General features: G+C 36.7%; 1 protein-coding gene across 2 annotated transcripts in view; it reads left to right on the top strand.

Annotated features, from left to right (window-relative positions):
• LOC122796489 (actinia tenebrosa protease inhibitors-like) overlaps window positions 1-22558 on the top strand; it is a 234641-nt gene that overhangs the window by 65350 nt on the left and 146733 nt on the right. The gene's annotated exons all lie outside the window — the stretch shown is intronic.

The following is a 22558-nucleotide window of genomic DNA, read 5'->3' as shown; positions in this document are numbered from 1 at the left end:
TTTATTATTAAAAGTGAACATTTTGCGAAGGTTTTATATTATGGTCATTTTATAGATGACCTCTTCTTAATTTGGAAAGGGAATCTTGATGATTTATTATGTTTTTTAAAATATGCCTGTGATTATTTGAGTTTTATATTGAGTTATGATTTGAAGAAAATCCATTTTTTAGATGTGGAGGTGTACAAAGAAGGAAAGGAATTCAAACCAAGATTTACTAAAAAGAAATACAAAATAACACTTACTTGGAGTATGGTAACATGCACCCCATAAGTATGAAGTGGAATACTGTAAAGTATAGTCCCTGAGGTCTGTGCTTTCTTTTGAGGGAGACATAAGGTGGTATTCATGCTGATTATGACTTATGACATGAGGTGTTGTATAGCCATACATAACAAGGAAAAAGAACACACCCTCAAATCTATCATCTGGTAGTCCTTCAGGATGTCTTATTTAAAGATATGGGATAATATAACAAGTGAAAACTTACTTAAAGAGATGCATAACCATGGTGAACCAGTGGTTAGGGTCTTTGTCAAACATCTCCTGGTCCCAGAGTTAAGTCCTGACCTTCAGTTACTGTGGAATTTGTATATTCTAGCTATGTCTATGGTGGTTTAATCTAAGGACTCTAGTTTTCTCCTAACTCTCAAAACATGTTAGATGATTCTAGAAATGTCCATACTTATGGCAAGTATGCATGCTATTGTGACCCATATCATAGCTAAAAGTAGTCTGTGGACCAGTTCACTTATTCAGCTAACAAATGCACAAATTAAAAAAAAAATGTTGTCCAGCTTTCAAAAGGGTACCTTGCCCAGGGACATCCTCTGACACTAGATTATTGCTTGGTGAAATATGTAAGTCTTAGAAGCAGAAAATATTTGTTTTTGTTTACTTTTCCTTGAATTTTGACATACCTGGCAGAGGAAATTATGTGAGGGGGGTCATTATGGATAAATATATAAAGTCTTTAAAGATTTGTTATATGTTGTTATGCTTTTGTACCAACTAAACACAATATTTATGCTATAATCCTCTAGTGAGACAAAAACTGGAGGCATTTTTAAATGTTATGGAAAAGCAGTGTAGAGAATTATTTACAAAGAAGCCTGCAAATACGTTTTCAGTCTAAGCAAAAATGAACATCTTGCACTTGTTAAGTTAAAAGGGATGAAACTATTTTGATACTTAAAGCTGATAAAGTTAATTCTTTGATAAAAGCTATTATATTGATGCAATGAATGCTATGTTACAGGATGAAAATTATTACAAAAAAATCAGCCTGAATGTTATCAAGAAATGTTATAGTTTTATAGATTCTTTGATAGAGGAGTGGCTATGTGATGGTAGGATTGAAGCTAAAGAATCCTGTTTCCTTTCTAAACATAACTCAGGATTAGTAGAATTTTTGGTTTGCGAAAATTCATAAAGCAATAGACTGTCCACCATTGAGACCTATTGTGGAAAGTGGTGGCAGTAAAACAGAGGCTATGGCTGCTTTTATTGATAAGCAACTACAAAAGTTAGTTGAAACAAGTAAAACATATATATGTGATACTTTTGCCTTCACTAAAATTATTAAGGAGATTTAAGTACAAGAATCTGATTATTTGGTAACAATGGACATAAAATCAAAATTTACTCTAATACCAAATGTTATTGGTTCTGAATATGTTAGAATGGAATTACTAAGTTCAAAGTTTATTAATGAAGAGAAACTTGGACTTATTTTAGAAACATTGGATATTATTCTGTCTTATAACTTTTGAATTTAATGGCTCCTTCTACCACAAACCAGTGATGTTGCCACGGGTGCTGCCATGGCCCCAAGCTAATCAAATTTGTTTATGGTAGCTTGGGAGAAGGAGTTTATTATTAAAAGTGAACATTTTGCGAAGGTTTTATATTATGGTCATTTTATAGATGACCTCTTCTTAATTTGGAAAGGGAATCTTGATGATTTATTATGTTTTTTAAAATATGCCTGTGATTATTTGAGTTTTATATTGAGTTATGATTTGAAGAAAATCCATTTTTTAGATGTGGAGGTGTACAAAGAAGGAAAGGAATTCAAACCAAGATTTACTAAAAGAAATACAAAATAACACTTACTTGGAGTATGGTAACATGCACCCCATAAGTATGAAGTGGAATACTGTAAGTATAGTCCCTGAGGTCTGTGCTTTCTTTTGAGGGAGACATAAGGTGGTATTCATGCTGATTATGACTTATGACATGAGGTGTTGTATAGCCATACATAACAAGGAAAAAGAACACACCCTCAAATCTATCATCTGGTAGTCCTTCAGGATGTCTTATTTAAAGATATGGGATAATATAACAAGTGAAAACTTACTTAAAGAGATGCATAACCATGGTGAACCAGTGGTTAGGGTCTTTGTCAAACATCTCCTGGTCCCAGAGTTAAGTCCTGACCTTCAGTTACTGTGGAATTTGTATATTCTAGCTATGTCTATGGTGGTTTAATCTAAGGACTCTAGTTTTCTCCTAACTCTCAAAACATGTTAGATGATTCTAGAAATGTCCATACTTAGTCTGTGGACCAGTTCACTTATTCAGCTAACAAATGCACAAATTAAAAAAAAAATGTTGTCCAGCTTTCAAAAGGGTACCTTGCCCAGGGACATCCTCTGACACTAGATTATTGCTTGGTGAAATATGTAAGTCTTAGAAGCAGAAAATATTTGTTTTTGTTTACTTTTCCTTGAATTTTGACATACCTGGCAGAGGAAATTATGTGAGGGGGGTCATTATGGATAAATATATAAAGTCTTTAAAGATTTGTTATATGTTGTTATGCTTTTGTACCAACTAAACACAATATTTATGCTATAATCCTCTAGTGAGACAAGAACTGGAGGCATTTTTAAATGCTATGGAAAAGCAGTGTAGAGAATTATTTACAAAGAAGCCTGCAAATACGTTTTCAGTCTAAGCAAAAATGAACATCTTGCACTTGTTAAGTTAAAAAGGGATGAAACTATTTTGATACTTAAAGCTGATAAAGTTAATTCTTTGATAAAAGCTATTATATTGATGCAATGAATGCTATGTTACAGGATGAAAATTATTACAAAAAAATCAGCCTGAATGTTATCAAGAAATGTTATAGTTTTATAGATTCTTTGATAGAGGAGTGGCTATGTGATGGTAGGATTGAAGCTAAAGAATCCTGTTTCCTTTCTAAACATAACCCCGGGATTAGTAAAATTTTTGGTTTGCCGAAAATTCATAAAGCAATAGACTGTCCACCATTGAGACCTATTGTGGAAAGTGGTGGCAGTAAAACAGAGGCTATGGCTGCTTTTATTGATAAGCAACTACAAAAGTTAGTTGAAACAAGTAAAACATATATATGTGATACTTTTGCCTTCACTAAAATTATTAAGGAGATTTAAGTACAAGAATCTGATTATTTGGTAACAATGGACATAAAATCAAAATTTACTCTAATACCAAATGTTATTGGTTCTGAATATGTTAGAATGGAATTACTAAGTTCAAAGTTTTTTAATGAAGAGAAACTTGGACTTATTTTAGAAACATTGGATATTATTCTGTCTTATAACTTTTGAATTTAATGGCTCCTTCTACCACAAACCAGTGATGTTGCCACGGGTGCTGCCATGGCCCCAAGCTAATCAAATTTGTTTATGGTAGCTTGGGAGAAGGAGTTTATTATTAAAAGTGAACATTTTGCGAAGGTTTTATATTATGGTCATTTTATAGATGACCTCTTCTTAATTTGGAAAGGGAATCTTGATGATTTATTATGTTTTTTAAAATATGCCTGTGATTATTTGAGTTTTATATTGAGTTATGATTTGAAGAAAATCCATTTTTTAGATGTGGAGGTGTACAAAGAAGGAAAGGAATTCAAACCAAGATTTACTAAAAAGAAATACAAAATAACACTTACTTGGAGTATGGTAACATGCACCCCATAAGTATGAAGTGGAATACTGTAAAGTATAGTCCCTGAGGTCTGTGCTTTCTTTTGAGGGAGACATAAGGTGGTATTCATGTTGATTATGACTTATGACATGAGGTGTTGTATAGCCATACATAACAAGGAAAAAGAACACACCCTCAAATCTATCATCTGGTAGTCCTTCAGGATGTCTTATTTAAAGATATGGGATAATATAACAAGTGAAAACTTACTTAAAGAGATGCATAACCATGGTGAACCAGTGGTTAGGGTCTTTGTCAAACATCTCCTGGTCCCAGAGTTAAGTCCTGACCTTCAGTTACTGTGGAATTTGTATATTCTAGCTATGTCTATGGTGGTTTAATCTAAGGACTCTAGTTTTCTCCTAACTCTCAAAACATGTTAGATGATTCTAGAAATGTCCATACTTATGGCAAGTATGCATGCTATTGTGACCCATATCATAGCTAAAAGTAGTCTGTGGACCAGTTCACTTATTCAGCTAACAAATGCACAAATTAAAAAAATGTTGTCCAGCTTTCAAAAGGGTACCTTGCCCAGGGACATCCTCTGACACTAGATTATTGCTTGGTGAAATATGTAAGTCTTAGAAGCAGAAAATATTTGTTTTTGTTTACTTTTCCTTGAATTTTGACATACCTGGCAGAGGAAATTATGTGAGGGGGGTCATTATGGATAAATATATAAAGTCTTTAAAGATTTGTTATATGTTGTTATGCTTTTGTACCAACTAAACACAATATTTATGCTATAATCCTCTAGTGAGACAAAAACTGGAGGCATTTTTAAATGGTATGGAAAAGCAGTGTAGAGAATTATTTACAAAGAAGCCTGCAAATACGTTTTCAGTCTAAGCAAAAATGAACATCTTGCACTTGTTAAGTTAAAAAGGGATGAAACTATTTTGATACTTAAAGCTGATAAAGTTAATTCTTTGATAAAAGCTATTATATTGATGCAATGAATGCTATGTTACAGGATGAAAATTATTACAAAAAAATCAGCCTGAATGTTATCAAGAAATGTTATAGTTTTATAGATTATTTGATAGAGGAGTGGCTATGTGATGGTAGGATTGAAGCTAAAGAATCCTGTTTCCTTTCTAAACATAACCCGGATTAGTAAAATTTTTGGTTTGCGAAAATTCATAAAGCAATAGACTGTCCACCATTGAGACCTATTGTGGAAAGTGGTGGCAGTAAAACAGAGGCTATGGCTGCTTTTATTGATAAGCAACTACAAAAGTTAGTTGAAACAAGTAAAACATATATATGTGATACTTTTGCCTTCACTAAAATTATTAAGGAGATTTAAGTACAAGAATCTGATTATTTGGTAACAATGGACATAAAATCATAATTTACTCTAATACCAAATGTTATTGGTTCTGAATATGTTAGAATGGAATTATTAAGTTCAAAGTTTTTTAATGAAGAGAAACTTGGACTTATTTTAGAAACATTGGATATTATTCTGTCTTATAACTTTTGAATGTAATGGCTCCTTCTACCAACAAACCAATGATGTTGCCATGGGTGCTGCCATGGCCCCAAGCTATACAAATTTGTTTATGGTAGCTTGGGAGAAGGAGTTTATTATTAAAAGTGAACATTATGTGAAGGTTTTATATTATGGTCATTTTATAGATGACCTGTTCTTAATTAGGAAAGGGAATCTTGGTGATTTATTATGTTTTTTAAAATATGCCTGTGATTATTTGAGTTTTACATTGAGTTATGATTTGAAGAAAATCCATTTTTTAGATGTGGAGGTGTACAAAGAAGGAAAGGAATTCAAACCAAGATTTACTAAAAAGAAATACAAAATAACACTTACTTGGAGTATGGTAACATGCACCCCATAAGTATGAAGTGGAATACTGTAAAGGGGCAGTTAAAAAGAGTCAGGGACCTTATGGATTGTGAAGTTTTCTTTTTGAAGAAGGCACTGCTTTGTGTACAAACTTGATGGTAAGGGGTTACTGTGGAAACATTGTTAAAGAAAAGTTTGATGAAATAGATGTAGGGTCAAAGATAACAGCCAGACTAATGTTGTTAACCCCTATGAAAATAAGAAGAATTATGATATAAGGATGGTTGTCTAATATCCATTAGATGGTAAACAGATCAAGAAGCTAGTAAAAGAAAATTGGAAATTTTAAGTAGTTTTCCTGAGGTAAAAAAAGTGGGAGATGATACCCCTGTTTTTATAAATAAGAGAGGAAGAAATTTTAAAAGCATTTTTCAGGACAAATTAAAATATATTGGTACAAAAATGAGGTAGTATCTAAATGTGTGAACTGTAGTTGCAAATTTTTGTTAACAGGTTTGAAAGAAATGTATGTGAAAAATATAAAACTTAAAGTGCGCAACTTGAATGTTTGTAGCTCTAGGTTTGTGGTTTACTTGTCAGTTTGATCTGCCTACCCTGCATATTATGTTGGTAGGACCACTAGAGAATCATTCAAGAAAATTAATGAACATTTATATGCTATTAAGAAATTAGATAGTAGCAATGCATGGGGTAAGCATTATAGTACCAGCGTGTGTGATGGGGTGCCTAAGATTTTAGTGTTAGATAAGATATCTGATTTTGATAGCAGGTTAGAAGCAGAGGAAGAATTAGACTGGAGGGAGTATTGTTGGATAGTTAAATTGGATGCCAGTACCCCTCCCAGGGCTTAATGATAAAGAAAATTTTAAAATGTATCTGTAAAGGAAAAGACTGAAGCATTAATGCAGGCATTATTATCTTTTTTTAGCAGCATTGTGCATATATTTTTAAGAATGCTCTTAATGATGCTAATTATGTAATTATCTAATTATGGTGCATGTATATAAGGTGTTTCCATTTCTGTTTTCATTCTGTCTGAAGAAGTCTAGCATTAGACAAAAGCACTTACTGAATGACCTGTTTCATGCATCATTAAAGAGACCGATTCGTGATTTTCTGCTGTTTTGTATTTGTTTTTTACTTTTGTTTCATTTTCATCTTTATTAAACACAATATTTAGTAAAGCAGATCAAATAGCAGAAATATTTTTATATTTGGTTGATTTCTGTTGCAGGGTCTATGCAACTCAGAAGAAAGACACTTTTGGTCATTTATTCAGAATGCTTTCAATTTTGGATAGGTCACACCCCAAACCTTTTGTTAATTTGGGAAGTAGAAATTATACTGTTTTATGTTATGTGCTAAAAGCAACACATTCAGTAGATGGTTAAATTTAAAAAGGGGAGAGAGATACTGTGTTAATAAATCAGATGGATATAAAAGAAAATATACAGCAATTTATGAGAATATTTAATTATGAATTATTACTAGCTATAAAAGACAATATTAATGCATGAATATTTTTTTTTTCATTTACCCAAGTAATAGAGTAGAACTAAAAATAACTTCATGCAACATAACAATGACTTGTCTGAAGAATGTCCAGATTATTCAAGATCCTTGTCCGCTAAACACTAATGTGAAATGTATATTGCATTTTCCTGTTTGATTCAGTAGAAGCTTGTAATTATTTTTCTCTTTTGATGCTTGCCATTTTATCTATATAATAATTAAAAAAATGATTCCGCAAAGAAAATAGGAAAAATGATGCATGCATATGTGGTGAAGAAATAAATGATGATTCAGTGCATATGCTGTTGGAATGCAAAGTACACACAGAACTAACTTTATGCCTTACAGAAAACCTACTTCTTTTTCTTCTTCTTCTTCTTTTGGCTTTTCCCGGTTAGGGGTTGCCACAGCGGATCACCTGTCCGCTCATGATTGGTAGTGGAGTTTTACAATGTCGAGTTGCCAGCCCGGTGCCCAACCTCCCACAGAAGGCACACACACACACACACACACACACACACACACACACACACACACACACACACACACACACACACACACACACACACACACACACATTCACACCTAGGGCCAATTTAGAGTGTCCAATCCACCTGCAGCAAGTTTTGGGATGTGGGAGGAAACCGGAGCACCTGGAGAAAACCCACGCGACCACTGGGAGGACATGCAGACTCTGCACAGAAGGCACCCCAGCCAAGGACCGAACCTACTAAATATTTAAAATGAAAAAAAAAAGACATAAAATATAAACTATCAAATATAAAGTATGTCCAACCCTAGGAGTTAGAAAAATTCGTACAGCTAACTCTAATTGTCCAATCCAGAATGATGAATTAATACAATGGAGGGGAAAATGTGATTCAGAGATAGGTACAGCAGAAATGATAAAAACCTCATAATCAGCTCATTGCCATGTCTCTCACTCTAACACTACCACTGTCAGAGTTTTCAGACCTAGTTGTGTTAATGTTCCCCCAATGGCCCATATATCACATTAGCAAATGTACCGCCTACATGTATTCATAAATAAATTCAGACAACTATGTACACAAGGACATGTGCAATCACACACACTTGCGCGCGCACACACACACACACACACACACACACACACACACACACACACACACACACACACACACACACACACACACAGACACACTTCCAGACATTCCCACACACACTCACCCACATCCACTCATCAGCAAATACACACACGCAAACTCTTAATTCTTCCATACCTCCATGCGACTACCCAGACAGAAACATACACACAAATATTTCAGGCATGACAAATAATGCCCTTCTTGCCTACCAATATACCAAGGCAGTCAATCCTATAATAATTATCCAAGTTATTCTTAAAAATACCTAAAATAGTGCTCTGATTTCTCAGGGTACCAATTAGTACACCTCTCATTTCTATATAATCTACATTATAGGTTGTCTGATGCATTATCATAGCTAGGGTGGGATGAGAGGGGCATCTGCCCCAGGTGCAAAATGTTGGATGTGTGCAATCAGCTGATCCTGATCTCTAATGCAATACCATTTTTTAAAAGCTGGTATTGCATTTGTTTTCAAGCCTAAGTGCTGTAGCACTCTGTGTGCAGCCTAAACTGTAATAGAAACTGCTTGCTACATAGTAGCAAGCAGTTTGCTACAGTTTAAAAGTAAAAAAAATCACTTTTTTAACTAAAACCTGAGCGCAAACAGTTTATTTTTCAGTAAAACATGAGCAGAGGAGGGGGCATGTTGTGCATCCTGTTCTTCATTGGTGGAACAGTGGGGTGGCATGGATCTGTAATAAGCCAATCACTTAACACTTATAATTATGGTTTAGTGCAGTAAAGTGCCTTTTTTTTCGTTTATACTTGAAGAGTTGAGAGGGAGGGGCATTTTGCATAGTACCAGCAGTACAGGGCACTGGTTTAGCCAGCTATGCTTCTGGTCTGATGATTCTCTACTACTTTTTGATAACCCCAAATATTTCCAAAGGTAGTTGACTCTAAATGTGCTATATACCTGAGTAAGGTCTCCTCTTTAACATCTGTATGAGACACTGTACAAGTTCAGATATTTTAGTCTTTTGTTTATTTATTTTATTTATTTATTTATTTATCTTATTTAACATTTGTTAACCGGGAAAGTCCAACTTGGAACTAGGCCAGTTTTCAGCGGAGGCCCGGGGAGAAATGCATGTCTTTGTAACATGGGAGGAAACCAGAGCACCTGGATGAAACCCACACAAATGTAGGGAGTACATGCAGACTCTGCACAGAAGGCACTCCAGCTGAGAATCAAACTGGAGAACCTCTTGCTGTGAGGCAACAATGTTACCACTGCACCACTGTGTGGTCCATATATCCATTTATAATAACTTACATTTTCTCATCCATGGATGCCATTAGTATATTTTGCTTTACCCTTTCCAGTTTGCCCATGCTTGTTTTCTTATAAGGTCTCCATATTGTTATTCCATAGTCAGGTTTGGGTCTATTTATGCAACTTATAGTTCTATAACTGTCATTAATCAATTGGTTCATATGATTAGAAAAACTCAAAGCTGGATCTACCTATATACCCAGGTCCTTTAATGAATCTACAGTTTCAATCACTGTGAAAATCTACAGTTTTAATAACTGTATTAAATATTCACCTTTCAGTCTATGTCTCCCAAATCTCATATGCCTTGTTTTTGATGTGATAATAATAATAATTCTATTTGCTAACCAGGTAGGCCCACTAGACTCACAGTTCCTTTTCAGGGTTGACCCAAGAACATTATTTGGTTATGTGACAAGCTCAAGATCACATAGGAGGCAAGTGAGGGCTGAAGAACTCAACATGTGTACCACAGGGACTAAAGCTTTCAACCTTAGCCTCTGTGCCAGCTGCCAGACTGCAAAGATATGTATTTTCCTTTGCCCATAGTTCTTTTGCAGATGTACCCTATCTGTAACAGAAGTAATCAGTTAACCCATTTTTCAAGTCATCTGCATACAGACTGTAGAACATTTAAGATGAAAAAGATAGATCTAAAAGATACAATCTAAATAAGTATGGGCCTAAGACAGAGCCCTGTGGGACACCCTGACTGGTACCTAGAATTTCACCTGTCCAATTGCTGTATGATACTTGCCATGTCCTATTGGCAAACCATTCAGCTATCCATTTTATCAAGATTACATCAATATCTAGTTGTTTTAATTTACTAATCGGTGTTTTGCATATGACCCTAACAAAGGCTGAAGCTAGGTCTATATAAATTACATCACATCACAAATTTTCATTTATAGTTGTTATTATGTTGTTATAAAACATCACTTTACAGGTGGTTATAGATTTATTTTCAACATAAGCAAGACCTACCCTATACATTTCTAATAGCAATTTATCAAAAATAACAATTTCCATTATTTTCCACAACAAGAAAGCAAACATATGTGTTTGCATGATTCTGAGTTTGCCCAACTCCCCTTTCCCTTAAAAACAGGTTTAACAAGTGCATATCTCCAATCCCGAGGAATCTTCCCTTTCTTGAATGTGATATATAACGGTATGGTATGTTTATGCTGAAGTGTTCTCAAGTCATTATTATACATTCCATCTGCTCTATCTACTGGGCTTTGTTTAGGACCAAGTTGCATATTTTCTTTTTCCATACAATCTAATTTAATTTTAATATCTAATGTTACCTGAATGTTCTATCATCTCCTTTGTTGAGCCAAACTGTTTTGCAGTGGTGGCTGAAATCAAAGGGGGACTGCAGGAGACAGCTGAATGGGTGGGGTCAATGGGAAGGGTGTGGTCAACTAGAAAGGGGTGGGGTTATGCTAAAAAATGCAAAATTTGGACTTTAATTAAATCTGCTGCCCTGGGTGCCACTGCCAAACTGTCATTATGAGAGTCCAATCAAGACAAAATGAATTGTAGAAGAAAAAAAAATATTTCAATTCATTGGCTACATGACAGCTTAATTAATATCTAGATGGAAACAAAAAGGTTGTGAGGCATGAAAAAATATATTACTTTTTAAATACATTACTGGAATGCCAGTCAAAATCAGATATAAAAAAACAAGCAGCACTCAACTCAAACCACTTCTCATTGCACTGCAGTTCTAATTATAATTTATATTCAGCTTTATAAAGGTACCAAGTAACATGCTCAAAGTAGCAATACCCCCACTTGTAAAAATGTTTCTTATCCAAAAAAGACCTGCTGCCTGACAACAACTATCTACTTGTTTCATGGGTAAAACATGATAAAAGTAAAAAATGAACAGCAAACAAGAAACAAGCTCAGGATAAATTACTTAAAGGATTACTGCACAGGTTATGGAAAACACATGATAGATTGTCATTCTTTTTAGTTTATGGGTAAAGCCTGCAAAGATGATTGCAAGTCTCCAACAAATGTAATGAGCTTCTGAAAATATTGTAATCCTTTCCTTTATTACAAATACTGTAATATGCATTCCAAACCTAAGGCTTATATGCTATCTAGTTATGTAAATATTCTCTGCATGTTAACAACAAAAAGGCTTTCAATGTTGGTAATTATTTAACAGTATGCTTATTAAAGCTTACTTGCATCTTACAGTCTCAGAAAAGCTTACCTGATGGGCATTAAAGCATTGCTACTTAAACACAGAGCAACAGGCATTGCAATGACATGCATTTTCTGAATAAGAAGCATAAATCAACAGTATAAAAATATGACAGAAAACCAGAACATTCTACAAAATCAAGGACAGATGAAAAGCCATTGCAGTACTTGTGTCTACCTTAGATGGGGGGATACCCTGCACACTTACACTGCATAACTGCTCCTTGCCTTGCTTGGACACATCCAGAGGCACTACGTGAGGGAATGGGGTTCAACAACTATGTCACAAATTGAAATGTCTCTGGATGACGGTGATGGCTCTGACACATTTGTCATACCTCTCAGCCTCAGAGTAAGAAATCTGAACAAAGCCATAAACAGAAGTGGGACAAAGGCCCAAAAATAAGGATAATTTTTAAATATTGCTCTTACAAACTTAGACAGATAATAGAATAGTAGGTCTTGCATTAGTATGAATTTTCTGAGGGGTATGAAATCTGAAACTCAAATGTGTCATTATTTTCTAACTTCAATCTTTAATGATTTGCCACAATTTGCCAGAAAACCACAATTTTATGAAAAATGGACCAAAAATGTGATGCAAAAATATAAAATAGCCACACAATACAGCTGGGAACCTGTCAAAGAAGGGACACTTTGTTAATATTAGTACTGTTAACTTGAGCAGCTGTCAAAATAAGAGAATCTACATGCATTTCTGAAATTAAAAGTAATCTATATATTTGATCATTACAATTATTTATTATTTGTAAGCCCTACACGTTTCCTTCCAAATTTGCCATTTTGTGGGGGATTATTAGGGGGAGAGCAACATTTTGAGCCAAAATCAGGGTCAATTGAGGGGTTTAGATATACCTAATTCTATAAAGTGATGTATTTGCATGTACCTCTCATCCTCTTAATGCAGGAAATCTGGACAAGGCCAAATATATTGGGGGACTACAAACAGTACTAAAAAAATGGCTTTTGTATAAACTTAATCAGTTGACAGAACAACAGGTCTTGCTTTAGCATGCATTTTTCTGAAGAATATGAAGTCTGAAACTCAATGTCTGTCATTATTTAGTGACTTCATTCCTAAATGATTTGCCAGAAAGCCACAAATTTTATGAGGAACAAACCAAAAATAAGAAGCAAAAATCTGTTCATTCTGCAAAAATCTGGACAGTTAAGAGGTATACTTCAGCCAGGGCTGCCTGAGTTTGCCACCCTTCCCCCCTCAGAAAATCATGGTTGAATGGGGCCTCCCCCCTGCAGTTATTCCAATGTCCCATTACTTGGCTATTTCACTCCATTTACCGTAAATACTGTAATCTGCATACTGCTTTACTTATACAATGACTTGGATTTCATTTAAAAGTTTTATTTTACATTTTACAGCACAAACACTAATAGACATATGATAAACAAAGCAATGCAGTCTCACAATGAAAATAGACTTAGCATTAAAACTTCTCTGTCCTTGAAACTCACATTCATTGAAACAGCATTGAAACCCATATTCAAAGAAATACATCTAGCCAGTGGCAGATAAAGATTAACTTTGGTCTGTTTTCAAATCATAGGCCCCTTGCACAGGAACCATGCATGTGTTCTGTGATACACCTTCCTGACTGTATTAAATTGTATTCCTCATATAATACAGTACAGCTGTTAGAGGGCATTTTAAATTTATTGTTTTGAACATTTTTCTAGTAAGCAATGAAACAAAATGCATACATTAATAATGACAAAACTGCCCAGTTCAGAAAATTTCCATCATAAAAGTCTACTCAAACTGCTACAATCCACTAGTATCAGTAAATATGCACAAGCTCTGCAGAAGTAAAAGTCGTCTAAATAATTCCACATTAAAGAGATCTGTAACTAATGAAGAGGTTGCTGTTAGCAAACAACTTTATATTTTATTGTTTCATCTACAAATAAAGTGCCTGTTGCCAATGAGGAATAAATTGCCTATGTTACAATAAAAAAAATTATAAGCTAGTAATATTGCAATAGGGAATGGATGGCAAACTGATAACAGGCTCATCGTTACTGGGTATCTCCACCAAAGAGGACATTCTCAGGACTGCAGCATCCACCCCTTTAAAAGTACAACACAGTACAGTATCAGCAATGCATCTATATACTGTGGGAGTAGATCCCACAGCCTTTTGCATCAAAAGCAAGTACACTACCTATTGTGCTATTAACAATACAAGCGGACTCAGCATACGCAACATTAAACTTCTCTTCAAGCTCTCAGCTCCATGAATACTCCACTTGACACTCAACTGTATCTCTCAACTTTGAAGCACAAGAAATCTGGAAAAAGACAACATTTATTGGGGGAGACAAAAGTAAAAAAACTAGGGACACGTTTTAAACATTGCCTGTGTAACCTTGGAAAGTTGCTAGAATAAAATGCTGTGTTACCACCATGCATTTCACTGCCAAGTCTTGAAACCTGGACCTGTATACTACAGTCAGAGCAATATACCACTATGCCAAATCAGCTGTTTCTTGAAAAACACGTAGACTGAAACTTAAATGGCTATCATTTACTTAAATCAGTTCTCACCATAGCTCTCAACCTCTTAGCACAAAACACCTAGACACAGCCAATAATGGGGAATACTGTTCTCAAACGTATTCAGTGAATTCAGTTCTCAGCATAGCTCTTTAGCACAAAAAACCTGAACAAAGCCAATAATGGAGGAATACAGCTCCAAAAATAGGGACAAATTTCAGGTATTGATCTTATAAACATAACATTGCTAGAATAAAAGGTTTTGTGTTACCATGTACTTTCTGAAGAATATGAAGCCTGAAATTCAAATGCCTGTCATTATTCAAAATCCAAAAAAACACAAATTTCACAAGAACAAAAATATGAGGCAAGAATTTCACACATGGTGGTGGGTAGGGAATTCAAGCTCTTGCTACCTGTTCCCAAGGTACAGAGTTTGAGTTTAGCCACCAGGTATATTTCCTGAGTTCTCTCTAGCCACCAGGTGTATTTGACTGGGGCATTTCACACACACACACACACACACACACACACACACACACACACACACACACACACACACACACACACACACACTACCTGAGCCCACTTCATCCAATGCTGCACTACGTTCAAAGCACTTCCTGCAAAGTCCTTCCCCTCCCGCAAGAGCAAGCTGCTACCCAGCCTGCAGATGTTGCAGTCTGATACCCTTTCAGTCTGATCTCTGCTGTTAAATACTGTCTTCCTAATCCAGACTGCTGGTGAGGCAGTCCGGATTCTGTGTGCATGCTCCAGACTGGTTCACCAGCAATCCGGATATCGGGAAATGCCGCAGTTGCGCATGTGCAATGTTCTGGGACTCTTTCTTTTTTTACTTTTATTTTTTTTCATTTTTACAACTTGGGGGCTGCAGTCCTGCAGGCCAATAGCACAAGCCACCCCTATGTATAAGATTTTGTAAATATAAATATAATCTGCTGTGTTTGTGAATTTTAGAATCTACACTGTTTATCAATTTGTATGACCTTTTTGATTTTGTGCATTCAAACAATTTCCCTTTCCTTCTTCAGTTTTTCTATTGAACTCATCACTTCAATTAGTTTTACATGGCGACTCTTTTGTTTCCATAAAGTCTGTTATTATTGGTGACTGTTTTGCTTCCATATGGTCTGTTATTAATCTTCTGAGCATTAGTTTAGATTTCACTTTGGCTGAAATATTTAGCAGTAATGTAACCTTTATAATCCCATAATTAATCAGTGCACATCAACAATGGTAAACCTTGACATGAAGTAACAGTCATTTCCTTAAGAATACTAACAATAACTAGTATCAGTGGGTTCCATTCCCAGGTAGTATTTGTTAACAACCTAAAGCAACTGCTGCTCTTAACCCGCATTCTGAATAATTCCCTCACTAATGTTGAATCAGTATTATTCCAGTCTGTTCATGCAAGAAATCAATGTCTTCCATTAGGTCATCAGCACTTGACTTTTGTAGTCTATACACTCCAACAATTATCTGTTTCAGGGTTGTTTTTATTGCCACAGTTAGACAGTATACAATACTGGTATTATCATTGAACATGTAACAATCACAGGTCTCATAACAACTTTTAATCTTTAATCCCTATCATAATACCTCCACCCGATTTTTGTTAGAATGTCTGTTACAGCAAAAACATTTATACCCTGACAGAACTGGTTTCCAGCCAAGGTTCTTTAACCATGTTTCACAAACAATAACAGCATCAGTATTATGGGACTGTAGCAAATTTTCCAATTAAAAACAACTTTACTTTTAATGCTGCTAGCATTAAGAAACATCCGAGATGCACCAAATATTGCTGTCTGTAAACTGTCACATTTTCAATCTGGCAAAAATCCTATCTTGTGTTTCTCAAATATTGCAAAACATCTGCTGCAAAAATTCCATCTGCTGATCTTGGCAAGTGTACGCCATCCTGTCTAACACATACAAATTAGGCTCAGATACTCTACTCATTTCCATTTTTGAAAATGGGCCATTTTTTCATGTAGGTACTTAGCCAAAAATCTTTTCATTTACAGTGATCTGACTCTCCTTTGTGTATGTGATTTGTGAAAAACGTAACCTAACACCTTCTAATTCGGTAATGTCTGTTCTATCAGTTGTTACAAAGGAATGATCTTCATCACCATTAATCTCATTAATTTCACTGTTTTCATTGCTTATTTCATTTGCAAGCCTACCATTCTTATCCATCTGTATTTATACTTGGGCCATGTATTCAGCTTTGGTCTTTTTCCTCTTTTTTATTACAGTAATGTTCTTCAATCCTTCCAAGTTCAATTTTGATTTCTTCCTTTTAGCATACACTTTGCCACTATTTTCTACCTTCTTTGTTGTAAAAATGATGCCTTTTTCTATAAACAGAGTGTTTTCTGTTTGAACAATGTTATTAATTCCCTGCAATCTGTGAGGGGGGATTTAATAAAGTCTACATGTTTTTTTTTTCCTTGTGCAGTCTGCCATGCTGCTAACATATCTGCAAACGCTTTTAGATTCAGTATCTGCTGCTGAACGGTGCACACAAGGGAGCCAACATAGAAACTTCTTTGGCATGCAAATCACCTCATAAGCAGGTGGATCTCATGCAAATGAGGCAGGTAGAGTGATCCAGCAAGCAGATAGGCAGCCTTGTAGACTCCGTGTAAGTGTCCTTAGTGTACACGGAAAAATTCTGTGTTTGGGCTGTAGACAGACAAAAGGGGCTGTAAAAATATAGGGAGATAGACAGAAATGGCATAGCACACACAGATATGAGCAAAACTATCCTCTGTATGTTGCAAAAGTTACAGTAAATATGTTCAAATAAAATTTTTTTTTAATAATCTTGGTATATTTGTTCGGCGTGCCACAGTGCGCAAACATGCCTTTAAAAAAGTGGAAAAATCAAATATTAATATCATGAGACAGAAATATATTATAGGACCATGCATGCAGTATCTACAATGGTATATTGGTGCTGTTGCTAATATGGAATGGCTTGGAAGCATGTAGTATCCAGCTTTTGAGCACGGATCCCTATGCAAATGAGATGGAGTTACCGAATAGCAAATGGGGTAATCATGTCTACAGATCCCCTCTGTGTATGCAGAGAACAGTGTTGGTGTCCACAGATGCTGTAGCTGACATCAGGAGAGGGTGTGCCCACTAATGTCTGAGCTGATTGGAGCATAGCTGCTGCTGTTTGCGCAAGGCACAGCCATGCTGAGCGTAGAAGTCGGGGGGGTGTGTACTGACTTCTAAACAGTGTTTACCTACGGGGCATGCATTTTTGCGTGTTTGTGTGGTGCACCACCTTGCTGAGCATGCAAGTTTGGAAGGGTGTGCATTGACTGCTAAGCAATGTTTACCTACGGGGCATGTGTTTGCTTGGTGCGCCGCAGTGCTCAGAGTATCTAAAAGGCCAGTGGTGTATTAATTAGTGTTGATCCTTGCATAGCTTAAACTAGGGTCATTAAATGATGTCAGTGATATATTAGGCAGGTGCACTGCATCATAGGTAGCCAGTCACATAAGCAGCACCTACAGTAGAGCACTACGAAATATGCAGACACCATACAATCTAATTTTTTCCCTATACTCTGCACCACTGGAGTAAAGACTTGGGAATTTTAACTGAAATACTGCTAGTGGCTGCTGCAGGTCTGCTACATTTGAATTTGTTAGATGCTGAAGTCAATGCTGCTGCTGCTGACAATAGACCTAGGCAGAGAAGGAGAAGAGTATTTTGCTTAATTTTCACTAGATCCTATGGTTGGAATATTCACAACATCAGGCAAGGGAGATATTAAACTGTGGGCACACATGATATTTAGACTACTGTCTTCCCAAGTTGATCATGTGCTGTTGTTCCTCCACCCCCAACACAGCCATGTACCCATATAACCACTTTAAAAGAAAATCAGCCATGGTATATCAGTGGACCAGGCAATCTCAGGGCTGTAACATACTGTAGATATGCTCACACATTGCATATCTCTCTTCACGCAGGATAACAATGTACACAGGTATGTTGTTGATTGTGTGATGAATGACCCCTCTCTGTCTAGTTACCTGTGTGGTTCAGTGGACTAGGAAAGCTATCATGGTAATTGTATTGATGGTTCTAATCTGGAATTACTCACATCTTTTGTGTGTGAATTAGTAGTATGTTGGTGTTTTTACAGAATGCTGTACCACCCAACCTGTCAGTGCAAAAAATCTGGACTAAGCCAGAAAGACTGGGGGACAAATGTCCAAACATAGGGACAGAGTTTAAATATTGCTCACATAAACCTAGACAGTTGCTGGAATTAAAGGTGTTGTAGTAGTAGATATTTTCTGATGGATATAAAGCCTGACACACAATTGTTTGTCTGTAGTTAGTAGAATGTATTGATGTCACCATTCAAAGCACCAGAAGACCACAAATGTGTGAGGAACAGGCCAAACATATGAGGCAAAACTCTGGACATTCTGTAAAAATCAGGACAGTTGAGAGGTATGCAGACTGTCAGTGTGTTGGTAGTGTAACATTACCAACCTCAGTCATATATTTAGTACAGCAGACAGCTGTGGAATGCTGAGGACATTTTGAGTGAACTGCGGTACTGCAGAAATAGGGCCGGATGTTAATGTCTGTAACATACAACATCCCAGACTGGAATACAATTAGGTGTAGCCTGGAGTCACATTATTAGTACTGACAGTCCCACTGGGCATGCCCATACACTTAGTAAAAATGAGTGCAATTTTGTTGGCCCTTCATTGAAATAACTTTTTATGTATAAATGTATATACACACAGACATATACGTATACATATCTGTTTGTCAATATCTGTCTCTCACATGCATAGTATATCTATTGCTATGTAATCTCAAATAGATATATAGTGATATATATATATATATATATATATATATATATATATATATATATATATTAAAATGATATATAGACTCCCACCATATATCTGCATAACACATATACATATCATACACACAAACACAGCAACATGTATATATACATCTCTGTTATATACAGAAATATGTGCATGGATGTCTGCATTGTCTAACATACTTCAATAATGGTGAGTAAACTGCACTCTCACACAGCCATAATGTTGCTCAAATGATCCAGACTAAGGGTGCAACAGTACATAATTCACTTACCTACAGACCCCTATGCCTGCTGGATGTCACCCTGTAGACAGACACAGGTAAGCAGGTGGTATAATGTATAATGGTGTCAATGCATGTATGTACACGGTACATTGTCCCTGTTGTGTCACCTATCTAACTGCAAGCAGCCACATATGCCCATACTGGTAACTGTACACACATAGCTAGGATAACAACAGTTATCTCACTGTTAGGATACTAGATGCAGATAACAGTATGAACCAATATCACTCTTCAGGCCACAGATGCTGTTCAACACAAGCCTAGTTTGTGTAATGCACAAGTACTGTGCCAGCAATCACATAAACAACAAACTTAACTCATGGTGCATGTGAAAAGTATTGTGTTCTGTTAGTGTATAAGCCTAGATAGATATGGGGTTCTAATCTCATTACAGCCCACTTGATGTCTGTGTGTGTATGTATACCACTGCAAAACAACAGACATGCCCTCATGGACTATCCAGCAGCAATCGCTATGCACTTTTTGGGCCTATAACTTGCTGCTGATTCCCAAACCACCCTTTAAAACAACAGCTGAGAGTGTACTATTAGACATAAGCTGTGGCGCAGACGATAAGTACTGTGATCTGTAGTGTACAAGCCTAGATTGATAGGAACTCTAATCTCTCTCTGCCCAACATGGTGTGAGAGTGTGCGTGTGTGTGTGTGTGTGTGTGTGTGTGTGTGTGTGTGTGTGTGTGTGTGTGTGTGTGTGTGTGTGTGTGTGTGTGTGTGTGTGTGTGTGTGTGTGTGTGTGTGTGTGTATCCATATGTCTTAGCTATCATAACCTTTGTAACTTAGACATAGATAGGGTTTCAGGTTCACATCATTTTATTTGTAGGCGGTGATGTTCCCACCTAAATGACTGACCATAACAAGGCTGGCTGATATCAACAAGCATTATATGTTCTACACTGATACCATCACTCATTAGACCCATTATAGAGTACAACACCCCTTTTGGTATGTACCTCACAAGACATCTACAACAACTGGAAAGGCCATAGAAATACCTCACAAAGAGAATTATCGGCCTCAAAAAGATGCCCTACTCAGACCGTCTCAAAAACTCCAGCTTTACTCCATCGCATATCGCCTACTCAGAGGCAATCTCTGCCTAACATACAAAGCTATGTCAAACTCAGAGCTGTTGGACATGCTCCACTTAAAGAAACCCAAATCCCTACAAGCTACATGCTCTGGGGACCTAAACCTTGTCACTACAATAAACAGAATATGCTGCAGGGATAGATTCCTATCCCAGAGACTTCCCATACTCTGGAACAAACTACCTATCTGTATCAAACAAAGCTCCCCATTAGCACTCTTCAAGAAAAATCTTTATGATTGGATGGAAAATAGGATATTCACCCCGGGGATCACCTCTGTGGCTCTGCTCAACAGGGGCACAGGAAAATAATTTTCTTGGGTGACGAAAGCCAGGGTACCTTTTTTGCTAGGCTTATATAGGCCGTAGGGCCAATAGCCTAGTACCTACTTATGAACCTATGAACATATACTACTAGAAGACATGAGTTGTGTTGCATGCATCAGGTACTGTGATCCATAGTATGTACTACTACATAGGTAGGCGTTCTAATCTACATACAGCCAACTTGCAGTATGTGTGTGCCTTGGCGTGTTCTGTATGCAGTGAGTGGAAGTAGTGCTAGCTTAAATGTGGCCATGTTTGTATGTGAGGCTGTTATAGCAGTATACATCATGTTATGGAGCCATAGGATATGTGATCTTAACTAGCATAATGTCCATACAGCCATCATATTCAGAGACATCTGTATATCCCTTGGTACAGACCAGCATATATTGCCCCATTCCAAGAGGAACTCAGGCAGATGCCGTGTGTTGAAATGACGGCTGTGCAGCCAATCAAACAGATAGCATGTGCTGAGGTGCACTGAGGTGCCTTGTGTACCATTAGGCAGGGTTTGTTTTAAGGGTGTTTTTACGTCTGCTAGACAAATGTTTCCCACAAGCATGTACTATTAACATGACATTGTAGGTTAAGTCCTTACAGTGAGTCATTCATCTACTATGCTCCTTACAGATAGGCAGCATATGCACTCCGGCAAGGTCACAGCTTGCCCTGCAGCAGACCTTATCACAAGTTATGAATGCATGATTATGCTGGACATCATTATTGTCCTTGGCAGACTGTCATACAGATGTGAACCTATGCAGCCATGCACGCATACTGCTGTCCCTTGCTGAAATCATATTTCTGCTGTGCTGCTATGCCATGCTGTGCTGCTTCACTGCCGCCATGTGTCCACAGTTTATCCCCTCAGAGTCCTGGAACAGAAACATACACAGGTCTGTGACATACCTGTCACTGTGTAACAATACTGCCAGTACAACATCATACACATATGGTCCACAAAAGTATGTTGCATACTCATGACACCTGCCAGTATACAGTGTGTGTTGATGACCACTATAAGTAGTATGGCAAAAGAATACTGCATTACATAAGTGTATGTCAAGTAATTTAGTCACTCTCTGCATGAGACCCATAGCTTCATTTCCCTGCATTGATGGGAAGGTTGACAGGGATGTGGCACAGATATCATCACTTTCACAGGGTGATGTGTGGGGGTGCTGGAGGCCTAGGCTGGCCCAAATGGTTGACAGCATGTGTGTGAGTCAGAAAGGGGAGTGTGTTAGATGTGTCTCTGTAGGTGACCTGCATGTGACAGGGGTGTAAGTGTGTCATGTACTAGTAAGTCAGCAGCCTCTGAAATCGGAAGGTCAGCTTGCCCTAGCAGACCTTATCACAAATCAGATACATGAGATGCTGCACATTTTGTCCTTGGAGACTGTCTCAAGTGAATGCAGCCATGCAGACTGCTGTCCCTTGCTG

The sequence above is a fragment of the Protopterus annectens genome, chromosome 3.part0 (assembly GCF_019279795.1).
Source record: "Protopterus annectens isolate FY-2018-M chromosome 3.part0, PAN1.0, whole genome shotgun sequence".
NCBI classification, from domain to species: Eukaryota; Metazoa; Chordata; order Ceratodontiformes; family Protopteridae; genus Protopterus; species Protopterus annectens.
This window is presented reverse-complemented; position numbering and strand designations above follow the sequence as displayed.